General features: G+C 46.1%; 1 long non-coding RNA gene across 3 annotated transcripts in view; it reads left to right on the forward strand.

Moving 5' to 3' along the window:
* The first annotated feature begins 309 nt into the window (after window positions 1–309).
* The window catches only part of LOC129382456 (uncharacterized), a 168,699-nt gene continuing 155,210 nt past the window's right edge, over window positions 310–13,798 (forward strand). For 2 of the 3 annotated variants that reach the window (XR_008610526.2, XR_008610524.2), the window contains exons 1-2: window positions 310–419; window positions 2,213–2,345. This is a non-coding gene — a long non-coding RNA (uncharacterized lncRNA). Of the gene's footprint in view, window positions 420–2,212; window positions 2,346–9,778; window positions 10,018–13,798 lie in introns of those variants that run through there. The other variant, XR_011894939.1, reaches the window with a different exon arrangement.

Consider the following 13,798-nt stretch of genomic DNA (forward strand, 5'->3'; position numbering starts at 1 on the left):
GGACTGAACAAAAACTGAAGTCGAGATGTTGCGGGCGCCGTTTCCACTTTGAATGGCTTCTCAAAATCAGGCCTTTCTTCACTGGTTTTAAGTGGTGCTAAATTGAAGTGAAGATAACTGAGGCTTTCAGCTGTTTGCATCAGACGGAAAGACATGGACCATTATTTATTTCTCTTTCAGTGACGCGCGGTAAACTCGGTTAAGCAATTAACAGGTTTACTGCTTGAGGAGCAGTTGTGACACAGCTGCTCGGCCGAATTGTTTAGGCGAGATGCGCCTTTCAGACCGTACAATTCCAACCAGGAGGGAGTTAACGACTGAGTTACTTGTCGTCTTGGATACATTGAGTATACCGTTTACTGAAGAGGTTAAAATTAGCCGAATTTATGGGCGGCTTGTGGTGTCTCTTTATGCAGCGGGTAAGTGTACCAGGCACCTTATGGACTGGCGAAGTGAATAGTTCCGAGTTTATTCTGACGACATGGAGGTTTGAGACGTCGTGCTGCGTGAGATATTTCAGCACTCATCTTCACCACTCCAACTGGTGCTGTAACGGACTGTTTCATGGTTTCAATTCGAACTTCTGGTGCATGGATTGGTTCTGCGAACAGCCTGTGCCTTGCCATTCCGACAGTCGGTTGGTTTTATGGTGGGAGGGGTGCGCCATCATCGTTAAATGAAGGCTGCTGCAGGATACTGTGATACATTTCATCCCTTTTGATGCCTCGGCCCTCGGTTCTTGAAGTTTTTTCTTTCAAGTGGTTGCCTTTCAGGTATTTTTGACGTATATACTGTACATGACACGCAACCGTGTTTACAACAATGCAGAGCGCTTTTACTGGGTACCTGTACCGGAGAATGATGAAAGCTGCAGCAAATTCAATCATACCGAATGTGCGCCTAACTCTTCCTTTTACATAATATTACAGTGCCTGCATTTCCTTAATACAACTCACCAGAGCAATAAGATGCTTGATGAAAGCTTCGCAGGTACCATGCATATTGCATGCGAATTAATAGTATTGATAGCAGAAACGAAGATTGCTGTTCTGCGTAAACTGCAATGTCTGACATAACTAAGTAATAAGGAAACGTTTTGTTTTGCGCGAAACAGGCGCACTAATTTTTACACGCTGAATTCGAGGACATCTTCTTCCCTTTGGCATTATTGCATTTGGCAATGAGTTCGTCGGAAGTATGGCACATGGCGAAGGCATATAGGGGAATACTCTTGTACACATGCATCACCCGACATTTCACCTTATCTCACTCTCAAATCTAGAAGAATAATTTCAGCGTACAATGCAGGCATTCCAGCGAATCAAAACTGGTTGAAATGTAAATATAAATATGCTGTTCTATGGACTCCCAGAATGCCGTAATACACTGCCACTAGACGCTTCTGTAGCTCCGTTAGGACGGGTGCTTTTCTTTTTTCTTGTTAGGTCATTCAGAATTTCTAAAAATGGCCTTTGGCAGATATTCTAACTTTAGCCATTGAGCTGGAATACTCAAGGAGGCGCACATTACTCTCAAGAGAAATTCAGATGTATATTCCACTCATCAACAAAAACTAACTTTTAAGTAATTACCTTATAGGACATATTGTAATCTACGATTTGCCGTGGGTGAGTTCGTAAGTCGTATTCACTTGGAGCACCTTTAACGTGAAGCTGTTAGCCACCCGGTGATCGGCATTTTTCGTGTCTGTCCGCGAACAAAAAGTATCATCATCAGCAATGACTCATGCCACCCTAAGCAAGCAAAAATGCAATGGCTCCTCCCCCTGATAATGCAGAAGCTACAAGCGCTAAGCAAAGTTAAGCGAATAGTGCGTACATTCATTGTAATCACGCACACACTGTACAGAACAGCGCACGTTTCAATAAAGAGCAAGCTCGAAATAAGCATCTATCACCGTCAGAAATGGCTCCATACCCCCATAAGCAATGGCACATACCCCCTTAAGCAAGCAAAAAAAAAATGCAAGGGCTCATATCCTGCTAAGGCAGAGGCTACAAGCGCTCAGCAAAGTGAAGCGAAGACTGTATACATTTATTGAAATTACCTATATAACACATAGAAAAGCACACGTTTCAATAAAGAACAAGCTCAAGACAAGACCGCCAACCATCAATAAAGCATTGCATACGCCACTTAACAGTTGTAGTGGTGGTTTTACAACAGCTTCGCTGGACATCCACTTTCGCAGGGCCGGGATGGCGAGTCAATTCTTCAGGATGACATCAGTTTCAAGAGATTAATTCGCAAAGCGTACGAAGAAACAGATGGGCGTTCTGATGGCTTTCTTGCTTCAATGCATAAAGCGGCGGTATTTTAAAGAGGTGAGTGGAACAAAAGTACATTTTTACCGCACATTTCACGGCGTATACCTCGAAACCTGGGTGATCCTTACACTTCGCTCCATGCCTTGGGAGCTCACCGGCTATGACTTGTCAATTGCAGTATAAGCTGTAAAATAATTAATTAAATTACTAATTAGTTGACTTTCTATAATTCATCGATTATACATTTCGATTTTTTGTGCGATTTATATCCATCGCTTCGATAATTCAAGTTCAAGGACTATAGTTACGCATTCTGCAACAGGCGATCTTCAAAAATGTTTGTATGATCTAAAAAGCACACAAACGAACAAAAAACACCCGTAAACAGTGGACACGCAGAGGTGAGGCTCGTGTGACCCACCATGGTTGCTTAGTGGCTATGCCATTGGGCGGCTAAGTACTGATATAAACGCGACCGCGGGAGGTGGGTCCTCACCACAGGAATCAGGAAACAACGACGAAGGCGGGTATAGTGAGGATGAAAAAAAGTACAAAAGATTGTATTCACTTCAATGGTACATAGATGTGACCCTCATCTCAGTCTCGAGCGGTTCTATTACCACGTGGGCCAGCACGGCCTTAAATAGTCACTGGTGGTCCTGTCGTCGTCACCGTCGTCTTCCGGAGCCTGTCTTTCTCTTTGCCCATCCTTGGTGTCAGTTCGGGGAAAAGGGGTGACGTCTCTTGACCTTTGGTTTCTGCTTCTATTTGTTTGTGTCAGCTCTGGTAAAAGTGTGATGTCGTCTTGATGTTTGGTTCCTGCTTATATCCTTCTGTACCAGCTCGGGTAAAAGCGGCACGTCGTCCTAACGTTTGGTTTCTGCTTCTATCCTTTTGTGTCAGCCCGTGGAGAACGAGGTGGCGTCGATTCGGATAACATGGTAATTATGTTGACATGGGGAAGCCCGTTTGAATGCTTCTCACACCTGACTGATCGATCATAACAGAACGAGGTCACGGGACAGAATTCCGGCCACGGCAGCCTCATTTCGGTGGTGGTGAAATGCGAAAAGGGCCATGTGCTTAGATTTAGGTGCGCGTTAAAGTAATCCAGGTGGTACAAATTTCCGGAGTCTCCCCCTACGGCGTGCCTCATAATCAGATCGTTGTTCTGGCACGTCAAACTCCATAATATTTAAACCTCGTGTACTGCCATACAGTCATGTGGAACAAGGAATTTCGGTTGCCTTAATTAGGTACATTATGGCACCTTAAATTTTTTTTATCGACAACTCCAGTATCTGTGCTTCGAAATCTGATTGAATTTTCGCTGAAGAAAGCACCACAAAGACGAATTTTCGTGCCTAGCGTTTGGAATTGCCGGCTGCGCTAATGACCTGTTACTGTTGCTGCGTTAAAATCCTTTTGTGTGTGCAATTTCGGACTCTTCAATTTTAAAGGAGATCTTACGTAGAAGTTGTATTAGCAGTTACATAAGATGGCTAACTGTACGTCATAGTTAAAATTTAATTGCAAAGCCCCGCGTGTACGGTACGATCAAAATAGAATTAATACCTCGAATAAAATTGGTCGTTCGATGTAGCAAGGGGCATTTGACTTCTTGGCTAATTTTTGTTATGCCCGATCGCTTTGTGTCTCGTTATTTCTAGAGTGTGTTAGGTCGAACGGCTGAGAGAGAGTCGCCATAAGCTCTGTGACAAACCATGCCAAGTCACTTTGCTCCGAGTTGCGAAGTCGGTATAGCACTTCTTGAGCACATAGTGTTTCTGAATAGTCAGAAGAAGTACACACAACACGCTGGCGCTATTTTCGGACTCCACACAGAAGCAACGTTTTCAGCCGACAAGGTGTGAACACACTCTAAGCGGATTACTCCCACTCAGTGTTTTACTTGTTGCTTGATGCTGAAAGAATCAGATACTTCGAAAGAAAGGGGGTTCAGTGAGCTCCCAATTGGATACAGCTAGTGCAAGCACCTTGTGCAGGCTATAACAAAACATTTCTGATTCTTATTCACATTAGTGCGCAGGTGTATTACAGGTGATCACAAGCAACCTTCGCATCCAAGGTTGTGGAATCGTTCCCCACCTGCGGCAAGCTGCTTCTTCATCCACTTTAATTTCCATTAATTTATCGTTTCTTTATATCTTTTATTAAGCTCAAATAATTTCCCCTATGTTGTCCTAGGTGTCAGTATTTGTTGGCTTCTGATGATATGACTAATAAAAATCGGGTCCCTTGGTTAACCCCCTTTCTTCTCGTTTGTTATCGACAGTGTTTCAAAATGCTTCGATATCTATAAACGCAATTGTAATATTTTTATAGCTGTTAAATTAGTACAAAATGAAAAAATCACTTTCTTGCATGATATAAATGTGTTTCACTGAAAGCTGAATGTAGCGCACCGTAGCTGCGTAGCCAGGCGCGTCGACGCGGAGCAGCCCAAGCGCGTGGAAACAGAGAGGAACTGTTAACCGAGATCGCGCCGCGTTTCGACGCGTAGGGTCCGTGTCGTACCATCTGCGCAGGCGTGGGCGCGCGGACGCAGCTTGCGCGCGTCCGAGAGCGTACGTGTGCTCTGGGCTTAAAGCACGCAAAGAAGATTGACAGATCAAAACGTTGGTTAGTTATAGTGGCAAACGGCGCAAGAACACTGGGGACAAGAAAGAAATCATCCCCGTCCCCTCGTATTCTGCTACGCCGTTTTTTACTTGATAGCTTACCCGCCTGAGATCAAAGAACAGAAAAAAGAAATTGACAGCAGACACTGCAATATTCCACGGGTGGCTACGTGAAATAGAAGGTATGCGACCTTGTTCGCGTTTGGACGCCAGCACACCGACGCGGATTGAGTGAATAACTTCAGCGACACTATTTCGAGCCGTGCAAGTTACTCCAACGTCTTGGTTCGCTAGACTGTAAGATCGTGCACGATCTTCGCGACCTGAAGTCTTCCATGCAGTACGTCCTGACCAGTTCTATATGAACACACCAGGCACACTTTTATCATTACAGTCGTCACTTCCTTGATGTTCCCTATAAAGCAGAATTGTGATAAGATCGCAACCCGTGTGCCGTATGTTGTGGGTGCGGGAATACGTGTGGGGGTGAGCCAAGAAGAGGGGTGGCTTGATGCATGCCGTCTTCCTTCACGCCCAGTGTTGTACGCTGTAAAATATAGATGTAGAAAAAAAAACAGGGAACCAACATAAAATTTATAATTTTACTGCAACATATTCTTCAGCGGAAGAAACAAATTATTTCGCTCTAAAAATGAGGTTTTCTGCTTATGGTCGAAGACAGTATTTCTTTTTGGTTTTATCAGAGTCGGTTCCCATACGGTAAAGTGAAAAAGAAATTATGGGAGAACCCGTCTCACGGCGAATGTAGGCTGTAATGCCATTAGCATTTAATCAATATTGTCACGTGATAGTGATGGTAAAGAACACCGTAGCAATACTGTGAAAGACGAAACTAACTTCTATTGGGCAAACCTTTGCCTACAAAAACAGGCTACACTTAAAGCACAGCGATAGCGGCGAACACAGTCCGCGATCGTCGAAATTTTTATCAGCGGGTCAAGCGCGTTAACTTTTATACATGAGCCATCGAAGGTTCCAGAGTAATCGCTGGTGCCCGCGTGTCTTCCAGAAAGTTCTAGACAATTGGTGTCGCACATGCAATACGATTACACAAGCTTCGGTGACAATAGATAGCAGCAAGAACCGTCGCTAACTTTCGAGAAACTTCCGATAAGTGCGGGCGCGTCCCGCGCAGAGCGATACCACTTTTTGATGGTGAAAAAGCGCTCACCCGAAAAAGACATAGAAGTATACGTGTCAATATAAAGAGGCACTACAATGGTGATCTCACTTTAATTTAACATTTGTAGTGGACATTTGGGCATCCCCGTTGCTTCGGATACATGCGACAACACTGTTACAGGTATCGGCCCACTCTGCTGTGGCTCTCACTTGCCAACCTCACCCATAAGCATTCTTACGTCTCAGCACCACCAAGGGTGTTAATTTAACGTTTTCCACGTGTCAAACCACCACACCTCCTAACGAGACGTCAGCGCGATGTCGACAGCGACTGAAAGCGCTCAACCCACCATTACTTGGAAACTGGAGAAAAAAATGAACGGGAGGGATTCGCGATAGCGAATAGATAGGCGCAATTAATTAAAGGAGTCAAATCACCAGCCGTCCCGTGGCACTTAGCCAGCCATCAAGACAGAGTGTCAACCGCGGTTACAGGGTTCCACGAAAGGACCTCAGCCGCGCTTCACCTGGCAGACTGAGCAAAGAAGGAAGACAGCGTGTAAACCGGTTGTTGCAGGGTTACACAAAAGGCCCTCCGCCCACGCTTCACCTGGAAGACTGAGCGAGGAACAGGGTGCGCAATGACGAACGAACAGGGTGTTGCCGGATGATTTTTTACCACAGTTTCCAAACCAGTTTCTTCGAGGCGGAGTTACTGCATGGGCGTGGTATCGCAACGAAGTTGACTATAGTGATTTGCTGCTGGACAGTCTTCAAATTCCCTAGCCGACTCGCCTAGTCAAGATGACGGGATTAAATGCAGATACTTTTCAAGAGTGAGGACAGAGGGTCCTTATGTGAACTGACACGTTTAACTTGCTCCTGCAGGGAGTGGGCTTCCGTAATGGAGCCGTGCAACTAAGCCAATAAACCTTTTTTCCTTCATTTTATGCAACTTGACGTTGACGTCGTAGTAAATAGGTTTGGCGGATTGAATGCCGTAAATGCCACCCTAGCCGCAACAGCATTACGTCATGACCACCCCGCTGTGATGGTAATGGAATGATGAAGAAGGAATGGCATTGATGGAATGACAAAGGCGGTATGACTACAACGGCATGACGACGATGAGACGACGATTCTAAAATGATAAGGGTGCATGGTATAACGACGGGGATGTGACAATGACGGCATGAGGACAATGGCATGACGGCTAGTGTATGACGGCGATGGCTTGACGACTTGGTATAATGATAACGGGATGACGAAGCCGAACACGATGACATGTCGATGACGGTACGACAATAGATACATGACAGCGATGGTTTGACGACGAAGGAATGATGACGATTGTATGCCAGTGGCGCCGTAATCACGGTTGTATGATGACAGCATGATTCCATTAGAATGACCAAGAAGGAATGACGTCAATGAAACGAAAGTCGCATGATGACAATGGAAGTTTCCGAAAGTATGATCCTACTAAAACGATAGGACGGCTGGGTGGATGGATGGACAGGCTTAAAACACCTGAAGTTAGCCATGAATTTGTCATCAACACTGTAAGTGACATAAAATTTGGTTGTCTTTTTACTATCTTCAATGAACATTTGTGTACAACTTACGTTCCCCGCAAGTATAAGCAGATGATTTCACATGCACGAGTCAATTTGTCCTACTTTTCGAATACGACACAGCTGCCATCAGGTCAAGTGACGCCACCCAGAACATGGTTATATAAACCTGTAGAGTGAATGCTTGCCATTTGTGTAGTGCCGGATGTTTTGGCGCCAGATGTCCTGTCCGAAGAGTGATGACACATATGTTCCATATAACGTGTTTATAATCTACTATAGCCGCATTCCAACCTTTCACTCTTTCTTACTACGTAGAAAAAAGTCACGAGGGGAGTAAAAGTTATTCCCTAATAAAATAGAATATATAACAATATTTTTCAGCAAAATTAGAGAAAAAGAACCATAAACAGGTAAGTTTGGTGAAATAAAAGAAAAACAATCTACCAGAACGCAGACTAGACAGAAAATAAACGTTACAACTACTGCCACAGTTTTTCAGTGTTATCTATAAAATGATTTAACGTTGTAGTTCATGTAATATGGCGCCAGGAAGGAAAAAGTGGGCGCTTGGTAACGTGATTAAGCGCGCAGTCTACTTTAATAGCCGAGCCACAGCTGCGCACGGCACGCCTGAGCGCATACACGGTCAGCGCCCCTATCCTGGAAGTAATCTGTGGCAGGTGCAAAGGCTGCGATGGTAGCGCCCAGCTTTGTGCACTGTCTTTCTGCACGACTACCATTGGAGTTTACATGATCGAAAGTTTCGGAGACGCGTTCAAGCGAAAGGCAGCACGAAGCGTGCTCTCCTCCCTGCAGATGCTCTTTATCCCACCAGTATTGTGACAGCGAGTGTACGTGGTCATCGCGTCAGATGTGTTCATGCTTGATTGATGTGCTCAGGCGCGCGTAATATCACGCTTGTTAGTTTAGTTAGTAAACGAGCGTTTACTGCAATTTGCACGGTCCCTACTTCGTGTAGTTGTGTAATACATTCCTAACGCCACGGATGCGGCACCATTCAGGCGAAACTGTTACATCTGAAATCCAAAGCATTTATTAGCCTACCAAGGTCAAACGCGAGGCCGCCCAAGGTGACAGAGTTTGTAGCCGATGCGCACCCACCAAGATGCAGCCGCTCGCTATTGGGTTGGCGCGTCCTTGCTTCACGCGCATATGCACGCACCCCAATGCGCCCGTTTTTCATGCTGCTACGGGTTCGTACCTTTTTGTTCCACTCGCCATTACGGGTGGAACCCGTAATACGGGTGATACCCGTCGCCATTACGGGTGATACCATTACGGGTGATACCCGTCGCCTAACCGGCGACGGGTATCACTTTTCCATGTACCAGCACACCAGGGCATCGAGGGAAACGAGATGGCGGACTTCCTCGCCAACTCCGCCGCTTCCCATGGTGTTTCTCGAACCCTCCTTGTCGCTCCCTCCTCTATCAAATCAAGGATGTGTACCTATTCCTTCGCCCAGTGGAATGCTCACTGGACGCGAGAGAATAGCGACACTGCACTCTTTCAATGGATAAAAAACGTCAATCGCATTCCCTCTTTCTTTCCACCGAAACGACCCATTGTCCACCTCACCTCCGCTCATGGCCGCTTCCCTTTCTATTATTTCCGCTTTCACCTTTTATCCCACAGTAACTGTGCCTGTGGCAATCCTTGCACAGACTTGCTTCACTACATCAATGACTGTCCCCTTACATCTCACATTGCTAATCCCCTTAAAGAGAATCTCCCCTCTACCACTACACCTGATCATTACCTCTCCTTTCTTACAGATCAAAGAAAGCGTGCACTTCTTATTCGTCTATATCGAATCATTTCATCGTTCACTCTCCCGGACTCCTCCTAATTCTTTCTACAATCATGCCTTTTCCTTAATCGGTTTCCTTTCCCTCTCCTTTTTCCCTCTCTCCACTTTATATCCCTTCCACCTTGCCCTTCGCCTTTCGTCTTATAGTGTCCTTGGTTATGCCAACCAAGGTGGAGCTTGTCTCCGGGGACACTATGGACGGAATGGCTGCTCTCTTCTTTTGGCAGTTTAGCTTCTCTTCCCATCCTTCTCTGTGCCCTAGATACACCTACTCAACATGCCTGACATCATTTTCAGCTTTCTTGCAGATTTTCTGTTGACCTGCAGTCCAGTGGATTCTGCAACCCCACTGCTGCCTGATGTCAAGTCACCCACCGGAACCATTCGGGTATGCCAATACTCCTCCAGGCCGGTGCAGTCTGGTCTACCGGAAACTCTGCCCTGCTTTTCGGAATCCTGATGGACCTGCTGGCCTCCTTGGACCATGCTCTTAAGACATCCTACTTCCTTTTCCCCCTTTTCCTCCTACTCAATAAAAATTGGACGCAACGAGGCCTCACCCGTCCCACGCCGATGCAGACAAGTCCTCCGCTGTCCTATCCCCTCCTGGTATGCATACACATTCTCTGTTGGTATACCTCGGTTTTTTTTCTTAATAATTGGCTTTACTTCAAATTACATTTTGGGTTTTTACCCCTCTTCATTTAATTTTGATTGGCTTAAAGCTGCTATACCTTGGTGGTGCGGCTTTCCATCATTTTTATTTAGATTATTTTTGCTTTACGAGGGGCCAAAAAATACGCCATTACGGGTGCGCACCACAAATAGACATGTGTCGGTTGGGCTAGATTTGTTCTGTTGCGCATAGGCCTCTACTTCCAGACACTACAATGGACCATCGAAAGTATCAAGCGGAAAAGGAGCGGAAGAGTGCAAGGGCTCTGCAGACACTACAAAGTTATGCGATGCGTACCGAAGTGGCGAGGCAGGAGGCGGACCAACAGGAAGACGAGTTACGCCCTGCCGTGGAGAACGAGCAAGCAGGAAGCGACGCGTGGCCCATGGACAGCGGAACGCCAAGCGAACAGCCGCTGAAGAGGCCGCCGAGATCAAGCAGCGCTGATTGGAGGACAAGCACTCGCTCAACGCAAAGGCGTATTTCCAGAAGCATCTTGTTGAAAACATATCGGGTGCGGCGTGTAGCATGTGCGACAACCTCTGGCTCCGGCCCTAGCGTGTGGGCGTCCGCGCATGTGGCGATGCTCGAGTGAGCGTGTCCCGGGATGACTTGACTTCTTTCGAGCTTCACGCCAGGTGCAAGGGAGGAGTGCTTCGTATTGATATAGATAATTATCAAGGATGGTTTCAGCCGTAATCTTTTTACCTGTACTTTTGCGCTTTCATGTACTTTTTGCAAAATCGGGACGATGCTCCGTAAGAGGGCTGCATTGTTTACCTTCTTACGGTCACCGTTTCCACAGGAAAACCCCTCCTACAATGTTATCGGTTGCATCAAAACGCATTTTCGTGTTCGGTTCACCATATATCAAATTTTATTTGCCTCTATTGTCACCTATATTTTCATATATCGTAGAGGCTAATTTTTCAAACGACACCAAGTTGACCATGTTTCTGGTATCTTCCAATATTTGTGAAAGAGCGACTCATTCTAGAAGAGACAATTATACAAAGCACTCTGTTTATTATGATCCATGTGGTTTTTCGCCGTTTGCATTACGTTTGTGTGGGCATTTCTCCGTGATGCTTCGTTTTCACCCCCTTATCAGTGTTGATCATGCCACCGCACCATTGGCTCTGTAATGATGCATGAGATGTTTATATAGAGAATGGCACTTGTTATCAGTGCAACACTGAGTTTCAGCGCTGACATGAAATAGTTGCCTTAACGTATACCTGCCATGCTACGAAGTGCGTTAAGCTTTAGAACTCATGAAACCACGACCCCTTCAACCACACGTCGCTAAAATAGCTTGTTGTCAATAGTGGCGCCCAGGAAACGAACCTTAGCTGTGAGGTGAATCGGTTGGCCACTAATGTGCAGTGTCAAGCACGTCGATTTCCACCTAAATCCTGCAACTCGGGCTGTACATTTGCCGGCTAAGCATGCAAGGCTAACCCCACCTGCTGCAACACCACTACAAGCATCAGAATGATCTCACGGAACCAATTTTTGCACCACAATTTTGTCACTTCTGGCAAGACCTGCTTTCCCTATCAAATTGTACTCAACACGTGTCGTAGGCACCGGGATTAGCGATATCCACTGAAACATCTACATATTGCAAGGTAAGTCTAAACTTGCAGCGAAGCTTCCATAGCAGCCCATATGTCTAGAAAACGGCTTGGTGTTGCAACCGTCGCCATCTGTGTGTCCGAGGGACAACTTTGTGAAGCAGTAGATGCAATATGACGTGACGCCTGAAAGGGAAAGTTACGTCGAGATCTTATGCTTTTTGGCGTGCATGCTTAACTCCGCGAAGCCTGAAGACGATTTCGGATCAAAGAAAATTACAATCACTTGTTCACATTTATCTCCAGTCATGGAGAGTATATTGGTATGAAGAAAACAGTGAAAATGTAATTAAATAAAGTTGATTAGCATGGTAATTATTTATTAATTGATCTATTCACTGCTGAAAGCCCCTTCCAGCATAATAAAAACACTAGTATGGGTTCTACATTAGGTTTCCAGCACTTCAATGGGAGCGTTAGGCATCAATTCAGTGTATAAAAAATGATGCGTTGGGCTTTGTGGTACTAAGCTGCTTTATTGTCCAGCATTTCGACGACTACGCGAAGTGTGACTTTTGTTCTCGAAGCTTACAGCTTGCCCCAGCTTCCGCGCGAGTGTGTCCTCAAATCGATTTGTGCACGTTATAAAGGCATGGATAGGGAATGGGATGGAAATTAATGACAGCCTATGATAGGCTTCAAAAATCAGTTCACATTTCCGTGCTTAAAATTACACGCCCAATATCCATGACAGAAACAAACAGCTGTTTCACTGAATGAAAAGTAGTACGGCCAACACAGTCATAAAATAGCGATCGATGCGAGACCCATAGAGTTTCCTACAATAGTTAGTGGAGGAAATTCTGGTGCTGCGATCGCTCAGCCAGCGTGGCAACGATTGGTAATACGTGGATTTGTCTGATCTTCGTGCTTGTAGATTAAGACGTTATTTTGGCTTTGTTTATTGCGCTTTATCTGCTTTCATTGTCGTAAATTTCACAGCAAGTTGTGCCTTTCTATGTGCAGAAGACTTCGCGAAAGCGCACAATCGAATGGCAATGGTTCAGCTTGCAGAGGTGGCAATATATCGAAACGCGCAAAGCGTCTCAATGCACTCAATGCGATAAATTCATAACGGCGTTTTATGCTCGCAGAAGCGTCCTCGGAGCTTTCGAACGCTGTGGTTGCATGATGCATCGGCTCCGTCTTTTTTCGTGCGCTGTGTCCAAATTCTTGCCTCGACTCTTGTGATTTTTGGATCACTGGTGCTGTAAGTGACCCGCTGTCGAACGACACCTCTTCAGCGGAAATCGAACCTGTCATCTTCAGTTCATCGCCGTTTATTCGAAACATCCGAACCCCCGCGCCCCTGCCGCGCAACGCCGGCAGCGTGCGTCGGCGGTAGCAGCTGCAGCAGCCATGAGTCAGGACGGCGTCGTCGACAGCGTGGACATGACTCCGGAAGAGATCCTCGATTGGCGCGAGAAATTTATTTACTCCGACACCAAGAAGCCTTCGCCAACCTCGCCCAGCCCCCTCAAAACTCCAACGCAAGTAAGCCACATTCTGCCTCGTCCTCCTCCACTTCCAGCCGCAGAATACAAAATAATTCTTCGTGTACATGGTGGAGTCAACTGCGCCAACATACATCCAGTCTCTCTCCGCGACATCGTCATCAAGTCCACTGGTCTCTCCACGGCTGCAGCATCGCTAGATCGACTCCGGGCCAACGAGATTAACAACACAATCATCATAAGCACTCCCTGCATGGACAGGGCTGATCGCTATTTGAAGATCGTCACCCTCACCATCATGGGCAAGAGCTACGAAGTCTCCACGCACGTGGCAGACCCTAAAAATTCGTGTAGGGGTATCATCAAGCTGCCGGCCTCCCTGGTAGAAGGGAACGTGTTGGCTAACCTTCGAGAGTCCAATCCAGCAATCAACATCCTAGCTGCTCGAAGAATGGGCTCTACAGACTCCATCCTGGTCACTTTCGAAGGCTCAAAGGTCCCCTTCTACATTGACTACCTCTGCACAGACCTCCGCTGCCGACCATATCGA

This window comes from Dermacentor andersoni, chromosome 6 (genome assembly GCF_023375885.2).
Source record: "Dermacentor andersoni chromosome 6, qqDerAnde1_hic_scaffold, whole genome shotgun sequence".
In the NCBI taxonomy this organism is placed as follows: Eukaryota; Metazoa; Arthropoda; class Arachnida; order Ixodida; family Ixodidae; genus Dermacentor; species Dermacentor andersoni.